This window comes from Crocuta crocuta, unplaced genomic scaffold, assembly GCF_008692635.1.
Source record: "Crocuta crocuta isolate KB4526 unplaced genomic scaffold, BGI_CrCroc_1.0 scaffold102, whole genome shotgun sequence".
In the NCBI taxonomy this organism is placed as follows: domain Eukaryota; kingdom Metazoa; phylum Chordata; class Mammalia; order Carnivora; family Hyaenidae; genus Crocuta; species Crocuta crocuta.
This window is the reverse complement of record NW_027530019.1, coordinates 13,863,810-13,885,783: the sequence shown is the minus strand read 5'-3', so window position 1 is coordinate 13,885,783 and position 21,974 is coordinate 13,863,810. Positions and strand designations below refer to the sequence as shown.

Genomic DNA, 21,974 nt, shown 5'->3' with positions numbered 1-21,974 from the left:
GGCACAAGGGTGTTAGCTTAGCCTACTAATATTTTTCTTGGACGGCAATGAAAGTCTCCTGGAAGTATCTTGCTATTCCCTCTTATGCTAACTCTTCTCTCTACCTTCCCAATTGAGGTGGAGAGAGGCAAAGTTGTTTTCCAAACTTTTCTGGGAAAACTAGGGTTCTGGTCATTTTCAGGGACTGAAAGTAGCCTCATCCATCCACTCAATCAGCATATGTTTATTGACAACCTGCTGTGTGCTAAGTGCCAGATGCTAAGCAGTGAATAACAGAGACTTGGTAGTTTACTCTCTATTTGGAGAGAAAGGCAGTAAACAAATGCACACTAAGTGCATCATAACTAAGTGCGATAAGTGGCTCAGAGAAAGTGAACGCAGTGCTCTGATAGAAAATGGCAAACAGCATGGTGGTGGCTTAGTCAGAGAAAGCCTCTCAGAAGACACTGAGCCCTAAAGAAAAAGAAGGATCCAGCCACGAGAAGAAGAGCTAGGAACAACCGTTTCAGGTGAAGGGAATAGCATGAAAATAGTTTCGGTCTCTGAGAGTCCAACAGGGGACATTACTGACAGCCTGGGTCATATGTGTACAAGCGAGGGACTCACAGACTGGCCTGAAAGACATAGAAAGGAAATTAATTTGAGACCTTTTTACAGTCTCAGGTTCTGGGGTCTACATGAGGTTCTGAGACGTACATAGGAACCCCTTCAGTGAATGGCATAGAGCGAGCCAGAACCATGACCAGCTTGAAAGGAAAGGCCACAGTGCTTGCCAAGCCAGACTCATGAAACATCCAGGCTACACAAACCAGAGGATAAACATGGGTCAGAATCAGCCTTGCCAGAGGCAGCTGGGAGTAGGATCTTCTCTTTGTTCTCCACTCTCTGTATGCCAGCCAGGGACATGAGTTCAAAATGGCACCAGAAGGGTGCGTGCAGTGCCCTAGAACAAACACTCAGAGCTAGGGTAGCCAACGGGCCTGGGCCACGAGCAGAGGCACACCTATTCACAGCAGGCCTAGGCGAGAGCTTTAGGATAGGAAGTTGGTTTAATAGCCAGGTAGTTTATTATCGGGTCACAAGTTCACATAAGAAAAACATATGATTCCTAATAAAAACAGACACCCAGACAGGAAGGATATTCTTTTCACAATGGACAAGAGTCGTCTCTTTGGCCTGGCAGCCTTCAGAGACATTGTTCTCACCATTTTCTTTACGGGTCCAAGGTTGCTAAAGGGAGAGATTAATTTTTATTGCTACGATTATCTGCTAAGCAGATGCCCTCAGGCCCTGGATGTATGTTCCATTTTGTTCTGTTAGAAGTAAATAAATTTCCTAAAGGATAATATAATCTGGCCAAAGTACTACCTATGTGGTAACTGCAGGCGAATGGCGTCAGACATATTTCAAGAAGTATCCAGGAAGGTCTTTCTGAAGGGGGGGGTGGGGAGGGAGCTGCTGGACAAACCCTCAATCATGTGCTTGTTTTGTTTGGCATTTGATGAAGAGGCACTGACTCTCTGGCAAAATCTGGACACGAATTCAGCATTATTCACTTATCTAGCCTGAGCCCAGTCATGAAACTTCAACCCAGAGTTTTCAGTTCTTCCTGGTACAACAGGTTCTGTTGCAGGAGACCAGACTCCTAGCACGAGCCAGGTGACACCCTTAGATCCACTCCCTGTCACTGTAACCAGGAGTTAAATCCAATCATAATTAAACAGAAACTCTCCAGGCCTAGGTCGGAACTGACTTGGTCCAGGTTATATCTCCAACGGCTCTGAGCCTACAGGATTGTTTGCTTCTTTATTTATTTTTAAGAGTTATTTCTACGTAAGGAGACCTTTTGACAACTTTTCCATATCTCAGTCAGGGATTTCCTCCCGCTTCTACTGTGTGTGTGTGTGTGTGTGTGTGTGTGTGTGTGTGTGTGTGTGTATTTAAGCCAAAGGAAATCTTACCACCCAGGTCCAGCAGTGATGAGGTTGTGAAGCATGTATCTTTCATCCATAATAAGCCTCCAAACAGACTCAGGCAGAAATTTACCAAATGTTTGGGTTGGTCCCCCTGAGGTGGTGAAAACATGATTTTTCACAAACTTTAAGAGCAGCGCAAGACTTTCCACAAAATGATAACATAGCCCCGGACACAGCATACACAACTTTTCAAGTCCCAACGTCTGTTCTCTGCAATTCTAGACAGGAATCTAATGGAGTAGAAGGAGGACTCTGCAGTAAACAGAAAAGGGACTTGAACTCCTAACGCCTTTCCCCCGTGGCAGGCAGCAATGGAGAAGTCAGAGGCACGAGGCAAAGGCTGAATCCATCCTTTGTGTCCATAGCTAAATTAAGTGGACTCACTAAAAAAGCTGGCTCAATAAAAACATTTAGATCAGGGGCGCCTGGGTGGCTTAGTCGGTTAAGCATCCGACTTTCGCTTAGGTCATGATCTCGCGGTTCGTGGGTTCGAGACCCGCGTCGGGCTCTGTGCTGACTGCCAGCTCAGAGCCTGGAGCCTGTTTCAGAGTCTGTCACTCCCTCTCTCTCTGACCCTCCCCTGCTCACGCTGTCTCTCTCTCCTAGAAATAAATAAAACATTTAAAAAAAAACCATTTAGATCAAAGACCCACTCTGTCACATTTTTAAGATACTGCAAGTTATTCTCACTTACCTAACCATGCTTAACTCTGGGTAATGAGGAGGCGGTCATGGGGAAGATGGGGATGGACAGCTGACATGGCTGAAAGATTTAATTGACCTTTAGGTTTGAGAGCATTCGTCGTAATGGCTGCCAAGAAAAGGGCGAGCCTGTTACTCATTCCCTTTCCTTCAAAAAGTAGTTATTTTGGGGCGCCTGAGTGGCTCAGTTGGCTAAGCATCCAACTCTTGATTTTGGATCAGGTCATGATCTCACAGTTGTGGAATCAAGCCCTGTGTCAGGCTCCATGCTGATAACACAGAGCCTGCTTGGGATTCTCTTTCTCCTTCTCTCTGCCCCTCCCTTGATTGTGCTCTCACTCACACTCTTTCAGAACAAATAAACATTAAAAAAAAAGAAAGAAAGAAAGAAATAGCTCTTTCATGAGTCTCCTGCCTTTATTCATTTGATCAACAAACATTTGTTACAGGCCAGGCACTGAGCATGAACAGGACAGGATACGCAATGTCAACAACGAGGAAATTGGCCACGGTGGTTTTCAGGCAGCCCCTTGAATCAAGACTCACCACAGTTCTCTGCTTCTGACATTTCTCCCTGTCAGCCACACTAAACCAAAACCAAAGTTGGGACATCATCCTTTAGGGAGGAACCACACTATTTTCTCAACCGTGCAAGTGCAGTGAAATACACGCATAAAGAGTGGATGGTGTTTCATCACTCTGTGTGGGGGGCCTCACAGCCTTTAGCTTGCCCCTTTCCATTGTCTTGGAGGAGGGGTACTGTCTTACTCCCCTACTTTTCCTCACAGCCCCGTCACTGTCCCCATGCACCATCCACACAGGCTCTTGCCGCTCACCTCTGCATAGCCCCTCCATTTCTAAGCCTTCTTCCCATAAGCTTCGCGTCCAACTGCATTTCCTCTTTTCTGCAAAAAACCAAAGGACACGGTGATTGTGACATGTTCTGAAGAGGTTTTCTTTACCAAGAAAGTGGTGCAAACTGAGCCCCCACAAGGAAATCAGAGTGAGTCACTTAGAGCTCTTGGCTTTTGCCTTGCAGGCTATTGAACTCAAGCTCTGTGGCATCCGGCTCAAGCCCAGTTGTCCCAGCTAAGGAAAGGCCTGACAGGGTCATTCCCTAAGCATTAGGTTATGCAGAAACATAAGCCAAACAGGGTCAAACCGAATCCCATGGTTTTCGTCGGTATAAATTGAGAAAATGACCAAATACTGACAGGATAAAGACTAAAGTCCATCTTATCTCATTGTACTGTAGCAGAAAAATAAATGATTCTTAGAAAAATGATCCCAACTCCTCTGCTTCAGCAAACATGAGAGAGAGGAAAAAGAACTAAACATTGGCAGCTCTCATCATTTTTGATAGAACACAAAAACTAATGACACCAATATCTACCCAATGGTACATGGGTGACTGAAAGTTTGGAAATTGAATCAGAAACAAACCAGAGTACTGTCATAAACCTGGGAATGACTGCAGGGAAGAGAAGCAATTTGAAACTTCTGTTCCCTCCTAGCACCAGGCCTATCATGTCTTAAACAAAGTCATTAGTGATAAAGCAAAAGCAAAGAAATACAGGTGGGCCCTACCAGAGAATGAGGTATGAGCCTCACACAGCATCCTCTTTTCTACAGGGCTAGCAAAAGCTCCCCCTCTTCCATGGAGTCCTCAAGGACTTCACCTACTCATACTTCTTATTAAGAATTTTCTAGAGCATGTATTTTTTTTATGCCTCACAAGATGGAAAATTTTCAGATTTTCTTTGACATTGGTCTCTACTTGTATCAGGTATATTTTCCTCTATCTCATGACTTAAAATAAGCAATCTATACCACCACCATTATCATCATCATCATTATATTATTATTATTATTATTTATTATTATTTTACTCTCCCACATAGCCTAGTTCGGAGCTGAACATATCAAAAGCCCCTAGTGTTTTTTCGGTAGATAATTTTGATAAGAGTTTTCTAAAGAGAGCCACCATGCCTGGAAGAACAAAGATGGTTGATGGCTTATTTCCATGAAGTGAGGAGGGGTGGCGGGGGGGACTTTGTTAAACACATCTGCTTGGACTAAGTTTTCTTTCAAGTTGAAGCCTCGAATAACATATCAAACCTGGTATTTCTTGATCTTCTTCTCCTGTCTCTTCTGTCACTCACCCATTACCAAGGCCCATAGTCCAAGCAGGTGACATGCACAACAAAAGAAGAACATCCAATAGTGAAAATTCCATTCCTGTCAAGCTCATAGATGCAAACATCAAAACATGAATGGTTTGTCCATTTTCCCCCAAAGCTGGAGTCCATTTTATAAATCTCAAGTATGAACATTGGCCCTTAGGGGGCAAACTGGATCAGCCTCATTCAAAAAAAACTTCACCTTTTGGACACACGGCAGGGCTACTGAGTGGCCTGTGAGCAAGGTTGATTTTCTCATGCACATTTGCCTCAGCAGGAAAGGTTTGGTTCTTTGCTACGAAGGCAAGAAAAGTTATTTATGCTAGAATTTATGGCAGGGATTCTAATCAGTGAGGTCTGACATACAGACAGTGATCAAGTGTCTCATTTGCCTGAGATTGGTGAGGTTTCCTGAGACTCAGAAACTTCCATGCTAAAACCAGGCAATTCCTCAGCAATCTGGGACTAGATGCTGCCCAGATTCTAAAAGTCAACCTTCTCAGCTTCTAGACCTACTTATCCCAATTCACCTCACCTGGTGGTTATGTGGAAAGCCAGTGACCACAGGTGCCCAGAGAATTCTTGGATTCCCATGCCTATTTCCTTGGGATTGCTGTTAGTACATGCTCCTGGCCCATCTGCTCTCTTGAGTCTATCCTTGGGCGATCTATCATTGCCTGGGGCTTCCTTTCGTCTTCATATACTTCACCCCCAAATGGGAAGCTCAGTCCTGACCGTCACCCTCAGCTTGTCTTCCACTGTAAGTGTCTTCATCCTCCATCCTGTTGGCTACTTAAGTTCAACAAAAACTACACTAAACTCAATGGGACCTCTTCACCTAGTTTTGTTTGTTTCTTTGGCATCTCATATTTATGAAAATGGCTTCGCCATTCTTCCAGACTTCTAGCTAGACTTCTGACTTCCCTTTTTTCATGGCCTCCTTCTCCCAGGCTGCCTCCCAAGACCAATTGTGTTCCAAAGCTTGTGAGTCAGCAGTTCTCCAACCAACAACCACCTTTTAGGCCCTTCACTTGCCGCAGCTCCAACCAGTAGAATTATCTCCCCTTGCCCTACTTTTTCTCCCCTCCCACCCTGAACCCACCCAGTGCACTAGTTACAACTCTGATCAGGTCACTCCTCCCCTAAACACTTAGAACAGTCTCTCCTTCATCATAACATGTCCAACCCCACACAGCCTTTGAACCCCAAATGGTACCTTCCCCACGAACCATCATGTGCCCCTATAGAAAATAATGTCTCTTGTGTCTTAACTCCTTGGGCACATGAATCTTCCATATTCAATATGATAATCTTTATGCGTTATCATCTTCCCTTTTAAACCAAAGGCCCTGAGAGCAAAATTTTTAATTCGTTCACCATTTTATCCCCACTTACAATAACAAATAAATAGATAAATAAGATCCAAGTAAGGTTTATCTGGAGGCTTACTCGTGAATGCTGTTGTTTGACTTCCAAATGCTTCCTCTATATCCCTGTGTCTTCTGACCACTTCTCCTCATGCAAGTCACCAGTAGGTAAAGCCTTGAGAGTTGAAGGCAGCCACTCCTTTGCCTTACCAGAAGCTTTATCGCCGTAGGATTCCTAGCTGTCATGGCAGGCCAGTTAAGGGGGCTTTACCCCCATGGAATTGTGAAACTGAGATTCCTTTGAGGTGTAACCAGAATTCTTTCCCTGCGCTCCATCCTCACCTTCATAATGAGCATACTTTTCCAACAGAGGCTGAACAGTGCACTTTATTTTGCCCTCTCTTCCATATCCCCTGGGTAGCTATGGCTCTGAGTTCGCCTGTTTCCTGACCCAAGAAAGAAACAAAGAAATGTGTTAAACTGGCTCAACATTTAATTATTTTATATAGAGAAATAAGGGTGTTGGCCTATGGCATTGCTGTCTGAAGGAGGCATTTTTCCTGATTCCTGTCAACTCATCCATCCATCATGGAGTAAACATTCAGAGGTTCAGAGGAGGGTAGAATCTGAACTTGTCCTTGGCCCCCTTTATTTTTTTCCCCCTCATCCCCCTCTCCCCTCCAATCCCTCCAATTGCAGCATTTTCTGGTTTGGATCCAAAGCCTCAAAACCCAGACATTATAGAGATGGCATGCATAGTTAGAAGAAATACTGAGAAGCTCCCAGGACCCTTTAAATAGGAAACAGAGCCACAGCCCTTGCCACACCTACAGGGCCAGCTGAGTCCCAGTCTGCTGCCGCATCCGCATCTCCTTTGCAGTAATCATACACTCCACTCAATAAACGTTTATCAAGCACTTACCATGTCACTGCTCTGTGGTTACTGGGAACAAAAGAGAGTGACATTCACAGCAGTCAGGAATGAGTGAGACAGGCCATGATGAGGGCACCAGCCAGAGTGTTGGACTAGGGTTTTGAGGGGTACTGTTGTTGCTAAATTATTCCATTTGTTGCTAGATTATGGGGACATCCAAGGCGCCTCAGGTGAGTGGCCAGGGCAGCCTGGGCAGAGTTGGGGAAAGGTGAGAGGGCATTCAGGGGCTCTAGGGGCCAGTTTTTTGTCTACTGGTGTGGAATTATTCCACCAGTTTAATAACTGGTAGGGCCATGCCAATGTAGGCTGCTGAATGTGAGTCTTTGATATTGTAATGTGCAAAATAGAAGGAGGCCTTTTACCTCATGTGTCCTATAGTGCATTGCAGGAGATGGATGGTGCTGTGATCTGAATTTGTATCATCCCTGAATTCATATACTGGTCCTAACCCCCAAAGTTTCTGGTATTAGTATGCGAGGCCTCTGGAAGATGATCAGGTCATGAGAGTAGAACCCTCATTGATGGGATTGGTGCTCCTATAAAAGTGACCTTATAGAATCTTCTACCATGTGAGGACACAGCAGGAAGTGTCTGACTAGGAAGAGGGCCCTCACTAAAATCTGCCCAGGCTGCCATGCTGATCTTGGACTTCTAGTCTAGAACTGTAAGCAATAAATGTTTGTTGTTTATAAGCAACCTGGTCTGTGATATTGTTATGGCAGCCCAAACAGACTAAGACAGACAGTAATAAAATACTCCTACAAAAAGTGTAAGAGTCTACTTGGGTTAAAACTGACCAAGTATAAAATTGTGACTGTAAATAACATTACAAAGATAGGTACTCAATACACTGAGAGCATGCAATAGTAGAATTTGATCATTTCAGATTAATCAGGGAAGGCCTCTCTGAGGAAGTGAGGTCTAGGCTAGGATCTGAAGGATAAATAGGAATTAGTACATCAGTGAGGGAATAAAAGGACGTTCTGAACAGGACAACATGTGCAGAAGTCTTGTGGCAAGGAAATGGGAAGAAGGCAGATGTGGGTAGAGGAAAGAGAGGAAAAGGGAGTAAATGAAGAGGAAGAAGAAAGGTGTATAGGGGCCAATGTGGGGCCTTGAGTTCTATCTATCCCAAGAACAATGGCATGTCCTACGTGAGTTAAAGCAGTGGGGTGGCATTATCAGATTAACACTTTCGCGTTGACTGCCGCCTGGAAAATGGCTGGGTCCGGAGTAGGAGGTTGGTGGCAGACACCTCACTACTTGATACCAAGGACACCTAAGGTCCTGTGTATGCAGTGTTTTCCTCAGGGCTCTCATCTCTCATCCTAGGAAGAAAGGACTCATTTCCACACGGCAAGGCTCTGACAGGTTTCTCACGTCAATGAAAATAAAGGGGTTATGCAGCAGAGAGAAAAGCACACAGGGATTTAAAAAAGACATGCTCTCGACTTCTTCCTTAGTCATTATAAACTATAATCTGTTTAGCTCACACCCTGACAGCCAAGTGCCTGACTAAACATTGCCATCCATTGCCTCCTCAATGTTCAGAATGACTCAGCGAGGGAGGTATTATCATCTCCATTTTACACACGAGAGCATCAACACTCAGAGGGGTAACTTGCCAAGGAATCAATAGGATTGAAGCCCAGGACTTTCTGACTGCTGCACTTTGGCTTTTAACCCACTAATGGTTATTAAATGTGAACACGTGGTTGGGTCCATGATAGATGCCGGCCTTTGGAGCTTAGTGACGCCATCTTGCCCAGCAGGCATAGAGTCTAATGGAGGAGAGGGCCACACATCTATGTAACTGAGTATAATACAACGTGACATGGGCTTGGACAGCACACATTAAAGCCTTACGTGATATTTTTCTTGATGAAGGAGCAGTGATTTTCTGTTTAGTATTGTAGTCAGCTCAGCATCCCTATGAGGCTAATTTTACTGAATGACTTACGTGTGCCAGACATTGTGCTAAGTGCTTGAAATATGTTCATTTAACATAATCCTCAAAGCTACATCACCAGGAAGCTAGCAATGCTGTCCGCAGTTCACAGATGAGAAAGTGAGGCTCACATCAGTCAAAAAAATTCCTCAGGATCACAAAGAACACAGGTAGGACAAATAACTCTCTGTGGAGAACCAACTAATACCAAAGAGTGGTAACTTTAAATCTGCATGAAACTGGAGATGTGCTCTGAAATGGAAAACCAACCCCAAGCTGATGCAAGACGCAGCATGTTAAAACTAACCCTAAACACCCCAGCCACAGGAGTCTGACTGCAAAACAGGTTAGCCTCCCAGAGTCAGGATCTACGGGCAAACTGTTCCTACTTCTTGGAGTTGTTTTGACATTGAAATGTGAAAGTTCTTAAAATAAGGAGGGGAGCAGAGGCTCCCAGGAATGTTAAAATAATCCGTGGCAAAACAGAGAAAGTTTAATATTCATTAAGGGGTTTTCATTTCAAATGATCGTTTTACCATACTGACATCTAAATTGGGGAGCAGGGAGAAGAGGAAGAAACTCTTACTTAATCCCTTTCCTGAATTTGTCACAGAGAACACACAGCAGAGGTCCCTGGGGGTTTCAAGCTCCTCCTGTGAAAGCTGGGGTCTGTGGCTGCCCAGACCCTCCCCAGGTCTTCCTGGCTGCTCATCCACACCCGAGGGCCAATCCGGCTTTGCCAAGAATCAGCACGCCAACCAATACGGTCTCTAGCACTTACTTAGGGAGACTGTGCATAGATCTTCTCCCAGAGGCAGAGCTTTGCCTGGATTATATCTTCATTATTTCATCTTTAAATCCAAAGAACAAATGTTGGACTCCAGAATCCTAGGAAATATCTGAAACCCAACCCAGCAAATCTCCATAAATTAAGTAATGTTCAGCCTCAAATAGAAGTTGTCATTTCCAAAAGTCAGAAGGGTGTGTATGTCTAGGGAGCAGTCTGGAATGAATGCTCTGTGCTCTGACTTCCAGGATCTACCTTGCTAGCCAGGGCTCCTTCAGCTCCCTGGGGGTTGGGGTGAGATGGGGGTGCTGGAGGCGGTGGGGGGCGGGCGCTGGGAGTCTCTGAGCTGAAGGCACTCACTACCTACCAGGCAGACTTTGTGCTGGTTTCCCGGGGGACATAACATGCTCAAAGGCTTACCTGCCCTGCACTGTATTTATTCATTCACACGTTTAATCATGAATTCTTCAACACTGTATTCAACACACATATACTAGGCATGAAGCTAGATACGCTGATAGCTCATCAGTGAACACGCAGTCACCAGAAATTCAGCCTTCAGATTTACACCTTATTTCATCATTAGCGCATCTAGACATGGTGCCCAGTGGAAGGCTCATTAGAATACATTGTTACTTCAGCATCAACTGAAGCTAGCAATACTGTCCACAGTTCACAGATGAGAAACTGAGGCTCACATCAGTTAAAAAAAAAATCCTCAGGATCACAAAGGACGGTGATCGGTGTCCTGGAAGCACTCACCGGTTCATCAGTTTCACACAGGGAGCATACCTGCAGAAAAGCTTCTGGAGAGGAGGAAAGGAGAGGGGAGGGGAGGGGAGGGGAGGGGAGAGGGGAGACTCAATAGTACAGAAGAGGCCAGGACAGACTCAACAAAGCCTGGCAAAGGTCAGGGACACCCAAGGTCACTGTCACCAGGATGGTGGTGTCACCAAATCCAAGGTAGGAAAAGAAATGAGGAGGAACTGGAGAAGCCAGAAAATAAAATATATATGCCCTTAACATTTTGCTGAGGTGGAGAGGCTATATCCCGCACATACTCAAAAACACCAGCTTTGGAATGATAGGGTCCATGCTGGGCACTGGGGGCTATAAAACACCAAAAGGGTTAGTTTCTCACACTCAGGGTGTTCACCGTAATGCAAGTCAGCAGGCCCACAAAAACGTGAATTACAAGAGAAGTGACTGATTAAAGTCATCTCTTACTTGGGCTAGTGTAATAAGTGTCCTTTTCTTTTCTTTTTTTTTTTTTTTAGTGTCTTTTTCTTTTTTGTCTCATAGTCCCCCTGCTGCCTCCCCCCTGACCCCGCATGAACTCAATCTCCACACCTGCACTGTGTTATTTGTAAAAACACCTGCTTGGAAAATTGCCTTGCCTGAAAGGGTTGTATTCAAACTGACATTCAAGGGCCACTGAGGTCAAATTTGAGCTTCTATATCCACCAAATAAGAATTTCTGGAGATAAGGCTTTGGAATCTGCATGTTAAACACATATGAAAATCATTCTTAGGCACAATCTAATTTGAAGCGTAGCCCATGGATAGAAAAGTTGATTAACAAGGCCAGATGCCTTTCACAACAGATCTTAAACTACCTTTCTGACTTCACCTGAAGCCATTACAACACTCCTAGCCTTATGTCTTAGTAACATATATACATTCCTTGAACTCTCTTGTGCCATTCTTCACGCAAATCCCTTTGCCTGGGAATCCCACACCCTGTGCTCCCAGTCAAACCCCAACCTGTGCACAAACACACACATGCATATGTACTATCCACTTGGAAAATTGTAGCTCATCTGGGAAAGATCAGGACAAATGTCATTGTCTTAATATCTTTTCCTGGACCCTTCAACTTGTGGTAAAATGCACCATTCGCCCATCATGTTTCTATAACCCTGTATACATTCTGTTTTGGTTCACCAATGCCATTGTAAGATCATAGTGAATCTATGTTAAGTGGATGTGCTCCCTGTGTGTGTGTGCGCGCGCGCGCGCACACACACACACACACACACACTTCTTGAGGTTCTCTAGGGTATGGATTGTATCTTACTCATCTCTACATTCCAAGTACCCAACACCCAGCGTAGCAGGATTCTCACACAGCGAGTCCTGACACCGAGGCTTTTCTTTCCAGGAAGCACCTTTATTCCAGATGGCATCATTCAGTAGGGTTGGTACCCAAAGAACTAAGCCCCGAACACCACGTGGCGTGGTTTTTCATATATTTTTTTACTTCTCTGTCTCCCATATATGGTAACACACAAACATGCAGTCTGATTAACGTTGTCTTATGTTACAAGGTCATGAGGGATGTCATCACATACACGAATAGCAAGGTTGCCTTGAGATGTTCTTTTTTTCTTTCTTTTTTAGGGAGGGGACCCTAGCACAGTAGTGTTCTACAGTCTTACACAGAACTGGAGCTACTCAAATTGTACAGCTAAATCATGTAACATCTTTCCCCAAATTGCCTATTTAAAAAATAAAACATTTACATTTTCCTCTTTTTTAAAATGTTTTTAAAATTTATTTCCGAGAGAGAGACAGAGAGAGAGAGACAGCATGAATAGGGGAGGGTCAGAGAGAGAGGGAGAGAGAATCTGAAGCAGGCTCCAGGCTGAGCTAGCTGTCAGGCCAAAGCCCTATGCAGGGCTTGAACCCACGAACCACAAGATCATGACCTGAGCTGAAGTCAGATGCTTAATGGACTGAGCCACCCAGACGCTCCTACATTTTCCTCTTATCTCCAAGGAAGTCATATATGATTTGAGTCAACTCGTAAAGGATTTCCCCCATTTACTTAGGTCTTCTTTAATTTCTCTAAGTTTTTAAATATTCTGGTTTAGAGTGTTTGCATTTCTTTTTGTACATTCATTCCTGTATATTCAATATTGTTGATGCTTTGTTTTTTTCATAGTTTAAATTCTAGTTCCTTGTACACATATAGAAATGCAATTAATTTGTGTATGTTTACTTTGTATTCAGTGACTTTCTTAAAGTCACTGAATTTTTATATTAATTTTAATAGTTTACCTGTAGATTCTTTAAATCCTCTATACATGCAAATAATACCAGTTTATTTATTTATATTCCAAATTTTATGATTTTTCTTGACTTACTGCACTGGTGACTTCTAATACAAGGTTGAATGGAAATGGTGATAATTGATGTAATTGCTTGATCCTGCATAGCAGGTGAAACATCTTTTAATACTTTACAGTTAATAATGTTCCCCTTAGATTTTTAAATGCTAGGAGTCTTTTTTTATTATTATTTTAACAATGAGTGGGGGTTTCATTTTAACAAATATTTTCTGTATCCATCTATATAAGCAAATGGTTCTTCCCCTTTGTAATGCTTAGGTGATAAATGATGTCAATCTTCAAGTCTTAAGCTAACCTTGCATTCCTAAAATAAACTCAAGTTGGTCATGACATCAAACCATTTTCGTATGTCACTAAATTCATTTTGCAATATTTTATTTATTATTTTTATATCCATGACCATGAGAGAAGTTAGCCTGTGAAAGTTTTTTCTTATACTATCTTTGTCAAACTTTGATAATCGAATTTTGCTGGACTCATGGAAAAGGTTGACAAGTGTTCTGCCTTTTCTACTCTGGAAAGCTTGTGATGCAATGCTCTCCCTTTGTGCCAGAAGTTGATGTTCCTCTCTTTTGTTTTCCCATACACACCGTGCCTTTGACAGGAGAACATGCTAACCTGTAAGAGGGTACGGTGGCTGAGATAATACCAGCTTCAAGGACCTGGAACACCCTCAAAATTGTGACTTAGTAATATGTGTATTGGCTTTGCATTGTAAGCCTTGAAAACATAATATTTATGGGTAAGTACACTTTATCCTTAATACTACTGTGTGAACAGACTTAAAATAGAACACTGTAACTTTTTACAAATATTATTATATAGCATTGCCAAACTATCACTGTCTTTGACCGGTGCACATACCCTTGAGTTACGTGAGATACACACACTGTATTTAATCCTGCCTTACTGTATTCAAGTAGACCTTCAATATAGACTAATCCTATTGTGATTATACATAAAATTATGCTTAGAACCAAAGAACTCATTTCAGTCTAAGTGTTGGCTAATGCTCAGTTTCTAATGCAAATTATTTCTTTCAGATAGTGTTGCCATTGTTAATTTGCTTGGTAAAGATGCTTATCTGAGTCTCTTCTCTTAAAACAAAGTAAAGTTTAGAATACAGCTGATCATAGTACCTGGCAACGAGTAAGTGACCAACAAACACTGGTTGAATTTATCAATAAAATAATGAATGGATGGAACGTTACCCATCCTCTAAAACAAGAGTTGGCAATCTACAGTCCATGGACCAAATCCCACTCACTCTGACTATTGAAGGAAATGTGTATTGGACACAACTATACTCATTTGTTTATATGTATTCTCTTTCAAAGTTCAATGTCTTATGCATTCAGGGTTGAATAGTTGCAACAGAAACCATATGGCCCCCACAAGTCTAAAACATTTACTATCTGGTCTTTTATAGGAAAAGCGTGCCAACCTCTGCTCTAACACACGATATTCACTACATAATCAGAGAGTAGCCAGAATGCATCCCCCTGGAAGGCTCTACACATGAAATCTTTTCCAGTTTACTGTTGAAAGAATAAAGGATGTGCCAGAGGTGAAGATGCTGTTGACAAAAAAATGACTCTGAATTTTCTCTTGAGGAAGCACTGTCAAGTCTATCGTCAAAGGTAACACGGTGAAGGGCCAAGTTTCTACAGCTGACATTCTTTTCTGAATCACTTTGTATTGTCCAGCTTTTCCTCTTTGCCTCGGGGGCTTTGGTTAAGACTTTCCTGGGAATTTCAGGATTTTCATTGCCACATTTTTCAATACCAAGACTTCAGTGAACTCAAACAAAATAGTGTTTCAGCAAAGTGGGTTGTTAAGATGATCATGACAATTCAACAGATGCCTGAACCATAAAAAAGAGTTTCTTATACATAGCCATCTTGACTTCTCTCTTTTTGAAATGAATAATCCCTATTAGTCCAAACTGGTCAGCAATTTAAGCGCAGCAGTGTGGAAATTCTACAATTCTGTATAATACCTCAAGAACATTCATTTTCAATGTCCATCATACTTTCTCTCTATTAAGAAAAATACACTTTTTAGCAAGAATTCTAGGGTCACTCCATTTTCGTAACACTAAAGTAAAAAGTAATTTGCAGAAACACATTTAAACATAAATGTGGAATAATATTTCTTCCGACCATTTGATGTGATATGCACAGAACACCAAGATGTCATAAAAACAAATGGTAAAATCTGAATCTATTCTGAAAAAAAAAAAAAACATAGCACAAGAGATGATATCATACGCGTCTCTGGTAGCCAACAAAACTTACCCATTAATGAACGCTTTTTTTGGTGGGGAGTTTTTTTTCTGACCATTCAATGTAATGTTTTCCTAATCATCACATTAAATTGAGTGACAGATTTTTAGTAATACAATGTATAATCTCAAAAGCCGATTATATGTAGGAGCATAAAAATAGAGAATAATTAGGCCTATCAAAAGAGAATAATGATGATAAAATAATCCCAAGTTAGACAATATTATTTACTAAGAGGCATTCTTTTCTAAAAATTGGATCGGTAACATGAGAAAAATTGCACAAAGAGTAACTAGCATATTTCACTTCAAGCAAACATGCATTGTAATTCAGACTTATACTACAGGTAAAATTTTATTTTTCCTGGACAAATATTTTTTTCTAAAATGATTTGCTATATTCTTTGTTTAGGCAAATGAGCAACACTTGTATATTACTTTTTGACTCAATGCATAAAATTGTTCCTTTCACCTTTTTTTTGGATATTTTATGCATTAGGAGACGTATACCTTAAAATATAATCTTTGAAACCACAGTTTCAGAGAAAGAAGGAAGAAAAGAATGGGGAAGAGTATTTACTTTTGCATGCCACAAGCAATCTGGCTCTCAGAACAAAAGGGAATGACAGAAGGGACCAGGGGCTGGGAGCAGTAGTATAAAAGAAAGAATTCCTGAATTCTGGACTTGATGATCTAGAATAAATCTGTTAGCATCTAAGCCTCAGGTGCCTGATCTGGACAAAAGAATAGAAATATAGGACTCTGCCTATTTTGGAGAATCCCAAAGTTCTCATCTCCGAACACCATCACAGTGGGGATTGGGGATTTTAACATACGCATTTTGGGGGAAGCGAGAGACTCAAATATTCAGGCCATAGAAAATATTAAGAAAAAATTACCAAGTAGGTCTCCTGGGCCTTTGAAATCATACTATATGGAGTGATTTATTTCATTTGCTTATGCCCGAGGCAATTCTAGCCTTAGGTCAAACGTCCAACATTTTTAAAATGGAAATATTCAGCTTATTTGACAAGGCCAATGTTTATTCTACTAAGTTAGCTTTATACAGAAACTATGTTGTTAAGTTTCTATGTGTTATAAAATTGGCCACAGTGCAAGGGGATATTTTTATACATTAATAGAAATGATGGAGTATAAACACAGAAAAAGCAATTTAGTATACATGAAGAACAATTTAGCAACATCCATGAAGATTTAAAATGCCTTTACCCCTAGACTCAGAGAGTCACTCCTGGCAATTTCTCTATGGTTATACTTGCACAGGTGCAGTGCTTTCATTTTTTCTTGGTTATCTTAATGAACACAAAAATATTAATTGCAACATTGTTTTAATAGCCAGGATTGGAAACAACATAAATGATCTTCAATAAATTAAGAAGTACTTTTTTATTTATTAATTGGTTAAATAAATTATATATGTTCAAACAACAGAATGCTCTGCAGCTTTTAAACATACTAACGTAGCACTCAGAACTTACAGGAAACAGGGTTGCCTGGGTGGCTCAGTCAGGTAAGCATCTGACTCTTGATTTCAGCTCAGGTCATGACCTCACAGTCATGAGATTGAACCCTGCTTAAGATTCTCTCTCTCTGCCCCTCCTCAGCTCACTCTTCCTTTCTCTCAAATAAGAAAAGGGGCACCAGTGTGGCTCAGTAGGTTAAGTGTCCACCTCTTGATTTCGGCTCAGGTCATGGTCACCTGGTTTGTAGGATGAAGCCCCAATGTCGGGCTCTGCACTAAGAGTGCTGAGCCTGCTTGGGATTCTCTCTCTCTCTCTCTCTCTCTCTCTCTCTCTCTCCCCCTTTCTCTCTGCTCCTCCCCTGCTTGCATGTACACACATGCTCTCTTTCCAAATAACTAATAAAGCTATTTTAAAAATAAAATTAAATAAAAATTTTTAATNAAAAAATCAAAAAACAAAGAAACAAACAAACCTTGCAGGGAATAGCCTCTAAGATTCCGGTAAGTGAAAAACAATACAGAATGTTGCATAGTATGCCACTATTTGAAGGAAAAAGAGATAGCATGTGCATGTTTGTGTACTTGCATGTGCTTACACACTAAGACCATCTCTGGAAGAACTATGTAAGTAAGGGATGGTTATATATATACATATATATATATAAATAAATAAAAATATATATATGTATATATATAACCATCCCTTACTTACATAGTAGGGGATACATAATATCATACACAAATATAATAGCATACATAAATGGTATGCTATATAATTATATAAGATGTTTGGCAAGGGACAGGGAGCTGGAAAGCTGAGGAGTGGGATATAAGGTCACATTTTACTATGCCTTCTTGTATTTATTTTGAACTTTGGTTCCGAAACATATATTGCTCAAAGAATGACTTTCTGAAAACTAAGTTGGCAAATGAGGCCTCCTATTAGAGTTTCAGGTTACTTTATGGACTGTTAATGACAGGAACATTTGGAAAATTTCACAACTAATAAAAAAATTATATTGTACTTTCTTTTCCAGAAAATCTAAAACATGACCGTTCTTAGTTTCCATGATGATTTCCTGTTTCCATTCTGGGATGCTGATTACTGTAGAATAGTTAAGCTTCCAGATTAGACTCCAAATTAGAAGAGTTAAGCTTCCAGCTCATTTGCAAGAGGCATTCATGAATTTTCCAATGGTGATAAACAGTCAAAAAGAAATGGACAAAATTTTGCCAAGGCTTGCACCAGTTCCAGGATATTCAGGGACATCAGAGAATGGGGGCACTCCTCAAAACTTGCTGAGATGACTACAGAAAACAAACGGAGGTAAAGTATTCCGAAAGACTCATGGTATCCTGATTAGGACTCAGTCCTCTCTAGGACTAGAGGAAGACCACGGCAGGAAGTATGCATTCACCACCTTGCCCCAGCCATGGAGGTATGCCAGCATTTTAGTTAAAGGGTAACGGGGAAAGAGGCAGAAGATAAATGCATGACAGGTCAGACCTAGAGATGTTAACATCAATGGGGCAAGGGACAGGGTGCTCCATGGCAGACAGATCAGATCTCTGGGTCCTGGCTTCTGGATCCAGGGCATCTGATCTGATGTGCAAAGACAAACAGCAGAAATCTTTAGGTGGTAGTGAAACACAGGCATCTGGGATAGGCAAGGGCTGAGGCCATTTGCAGGGAGGGAGTTTCAGCCTAATTTAAATTCAGATCCTACCTATAGCTAATTCACCCTGATACAGGGTCCAGCTGATGGGAAGAAGAGGCCAGAAAGCACAAGCTGAGAGGTTCAGTTCCTTGCATGTAAATCTATGTTGAGAGCGGCAGCCCCAGCAGAGAGCAGGCAACTTTGAAAGGTAAAGAGGAGAGGCTGAAGTTGGAGAGAAGCCAAGGGAAGAGCTCACCCAGATACATGGGACTAAGAAGTCAAGGAGCAAGACTAAGCCCAGACCTCAGTCATTAGGAGAAGAGTGTGAGTAATTTCTAAGTCATGATCCTTAACTCTCTGCTCCTTTTTTATAGTTTTATTTTTCTTTCTCAGAGAATTCAATCTGATGTATTCCATTATTACTCGACTAATTACTCCCAGCGAGTATCTCCAGGCCTGTTCTCACATGCATTCTTCAGTACTTCTTTCCAAAGCTTGTTTATTTCTTTGCTTGCTTTATTCTCTGACGACAAGCTAGACATTTGCTATGGGATGTCCCACTGTCTTTTTAAACCCAACGTGTTAAGCCAAATGCAACATCTTCCTTTCCCTGCATGTCCTCTCCCCTTCCTTCCCTTTTCCCCAACTCCTCTGTTCTGTCACCCATAGCTCCATTCTATTGTCCAAGTTCAAAAGCAGACACCTAAGTTTTCTGCCATCTTCTTAAAAATCCAGAATCACAAAGTTCATTCATTCAAATATTACGTTGAATGCAGATTACTGCCAAACTGTGTCTCAGGTACTATCTTTCCTCAGAAATACATTTTCTCTCTGTCAGTTCCTTCCTATTTCCACCACCACACACAAGATGTTCATAACTTATGTATTCATTTATTGCAAGAGTTCCATTTCGTACCTCCACGATTCTGATTTCACTCCTTCTGTTTACATCCTTACATAAATTTTAACATATTTCATGCAGATACTGCATTATAAGTGCCCAGTGCTTAACTGCCTCCCTCTCTAGACTGTAAGTTCTTTACGGGCAGGCTCACCTACCATTGCATCCCCAGAGTCTAGAATCTGAAGTAGAACAGCATCCAAGAAAAGTTGTTTAATAAATTCTCAAACGCTCCATGCCTCTCCCTATAACTAGTTGCATCAAACCTCTAAAGCTCTGCTTAGTTTTCATGGTCCCTCATTATTTGGCCAAAATTTGTCTATTTAATCTTATTTTTCTCTGTTTTGCCACCTGCTTCTTCTGCACTCCTCAGACGTATTCCCTCACAGCCTTGGGACACTCGTAAGAATTCCTATCTTCCCATGCCTATCTCCGGTGTCTATTTCCTGAAATGCCCCCCTTCTCTCTCGTTTACAGTGCCTTGATTCTGTACCTGGCTGTGGCAGCCTTTCCAAACAAAGAAGGATGGCCATTCCCCTCCCCGCCTGGTCCGAGGAGCACTCGCTGGCCCCTCTGTGCTCCCAACATCCCTGTCCATGAAAGGACATTCTCTTTCAGTCCTAGGCTTGGGCAAGTGAGTACAAGTCACGACTGATGTGAATGGAATCACACGGTGGAGAGTAAAACCTGTCAGCAGAGGCTCCAAAGAGGTCTCTCGTTTAGCATGGCTCCCGCGACACCCAAGTCCAGCATGGTGGCTGGGGGAAGAGGACAAGGCGGTTCATAGTCTGTCAGATGTGCTAGAGGTTAGTGAAAGGACACAAGCATTCATGTGCTTCCTGCTTCCTCTAGCTACGCTGCTCCTTGGGTAAAAACTGGGCATCTGGCAAACCTGGTTTCTCGTCCTCAATGGCCTTTCAATTCCTCTGCACTGTTCCCTCTGTAAAGTAAAAAGGCTGAAATAGCCCTTCAGGGATAATACAGCCAAAGCTTTCAAGGTGAGTGAAAGCATTGGCTACAGGCAACTGAGCATTCGAAATACCCTTTATATATGGTCCAAGGAGGTAGTAGCCACATGTTGATTATCCAGCCCATCTGGAATATCCCATCCCATTACCATAAGCCACAAGGTCAATTTCACTTAAAATTTTCATTGTATACCTTCTCATGTTGCAAACCGTGTGGGAGATTCTAGGTTTAGAGACATGAGGAAGACACGGCTGCTGGTGTCCCAATTCCTTAAGTATCCCAGCACCTCTGCCCATGAACTCAGTTACAAACCCGCAGAAGTCTCCTGGCTACCACTTGGCTCCCTTGGTTCTCACTGGAACCCACCTGCTCTCTGAGCTCACTTCAGGTCCCTTTCACAGAGATCGAGGTTTTCTTACATACCACACACCTCTGTAAACTTGATCTGCGTTTTTCATTTCTTCCTTAATTCCCAAAGCCCTCTTTGACCTTGCATCCTTATTTTCCTTTCCAGTGTCTCCCACAACACAGATATGGCTACAAAAATTTCACATCTGGTGATGACTGCACAACAATGCAAATATATTTAATACCACCAAATTGTACACTTAAAAATAGTTAAAGTGGTAAATTTTACAAATTTTTTAAGTTTATTTATTTATTTATTTATTTAGAGAGAAAGAGAGTGGTGGAGGGGCAGAGAGAGAGGGAGACAGAGAATCCCAAGCAGGCTCTGCTCTGTCAGTTTGTAGCCAGATGTGAGGCTCTATCCCAGGAATGGTGAGATCATGACCAGAGCCAAATGAATAACCCATGTGCCTCTACAATTGCTTTTTATTTCAACAGTTAAAACAATAATAATCTCAGGTCCAGACAGAGCCTCCAGCCCTGGCCCTGGAGGCAGAAGTCACGTGCTGTGAAAGAATTCAGACTCCCGTAGAGGAAACACATTTCCCACATCCACTAATTCAGTGAACATTTATTGCCCATCTACGACATGCTAAACAGCATGCTGGGAGCTAAGGATTCAGAGAAGACCATTAAAGACACAGTGTTATCTTTATAAAGCTTCTATTCTAGCCTCTGTATGTTTGGGGTGACACGCAGAGAGGGTGAGGAGGGAAAAATGAGGGTGGGTGTGAAAAATAAAGAAAAAATTTGAAGAAAGGCTTCAGCCAGGACAGCTGGTCCTCAAACAGTGGGGAGGAGTGTCCCGCCCAACATCTCTTGGGCTCCCAGCTGTCTTCTCCCATCACGGGTGGATGACCCTGAAAACCAGATCTCTAGCCCTCAAGCATCAGCGACAAGGCAGTGCCACACCTAAAGGGACTGCTGAGTCTCGGGTCTCAGGTCACAGCGCCAGAGAGAGTCAGCTACCCGCCTCTGGATGAGTGGCTTACAAGCAGTACTAAAATGAGCCATGGAGCTCAGATGATGAGAAGCGAGAGGGTTTGTGCTCAGTACAGCCCCTGAGTGTAGACACCCACCGACCACATTGCTTCTTCTGGCTGTGGCTGAGAGGCGGGCAGTTAGGGTTTGGTAGGTGGACGCACTCCCAGTGGCAACAGATGGATCCTGACTTGACAACAGAATTCTAAAAGGCTTTGCCTCTTCCCGTTTTGTATTTAACTCTGGCTCCAAGAGACTCTTTCCG

At 42.3% G+C, this 21,974-nt stretch overlaps 1 long non-coding RNA gene across 13 annotated transcripts in view; it reads right to left on the bottom strand.

Moving 5' to 3' along the window:
- The window catches only part of LOC144231987 (uncharacterized), an 807,055-nt gene that overhangs the window by 607,433 nt on the left and 177,648 nt on the right, over positions 1 to 21,974 (bottom strand). For 9 of the 13 annotated variants that reach the window (XR_013335261.1, XR_013335262.1, XR_013335270.1 and 6 more), the window contains exons 1-3: positions 4,797 to 5,192; positions 3,515 to 3,583; positions 1,962 to 2,067 (exon numbers count right to left, since the gene is read on the bottom strand). The exons of 3 other annotated variants lie outside the window; for them this stretch is intronic. This is a non-coding gene — a long non-coding RNA (uncharacterized LOC144231987). Of the gene's footprint in view, positions 1 to 1,961; positions 2,068 to 3,514; positions 3,584 to 4,796; positions 5,193 to 21,974 lie in introns of those variants that run through there. One more of the 13 variants, XR_013335266.1, reaches the window with a different exon arrangement.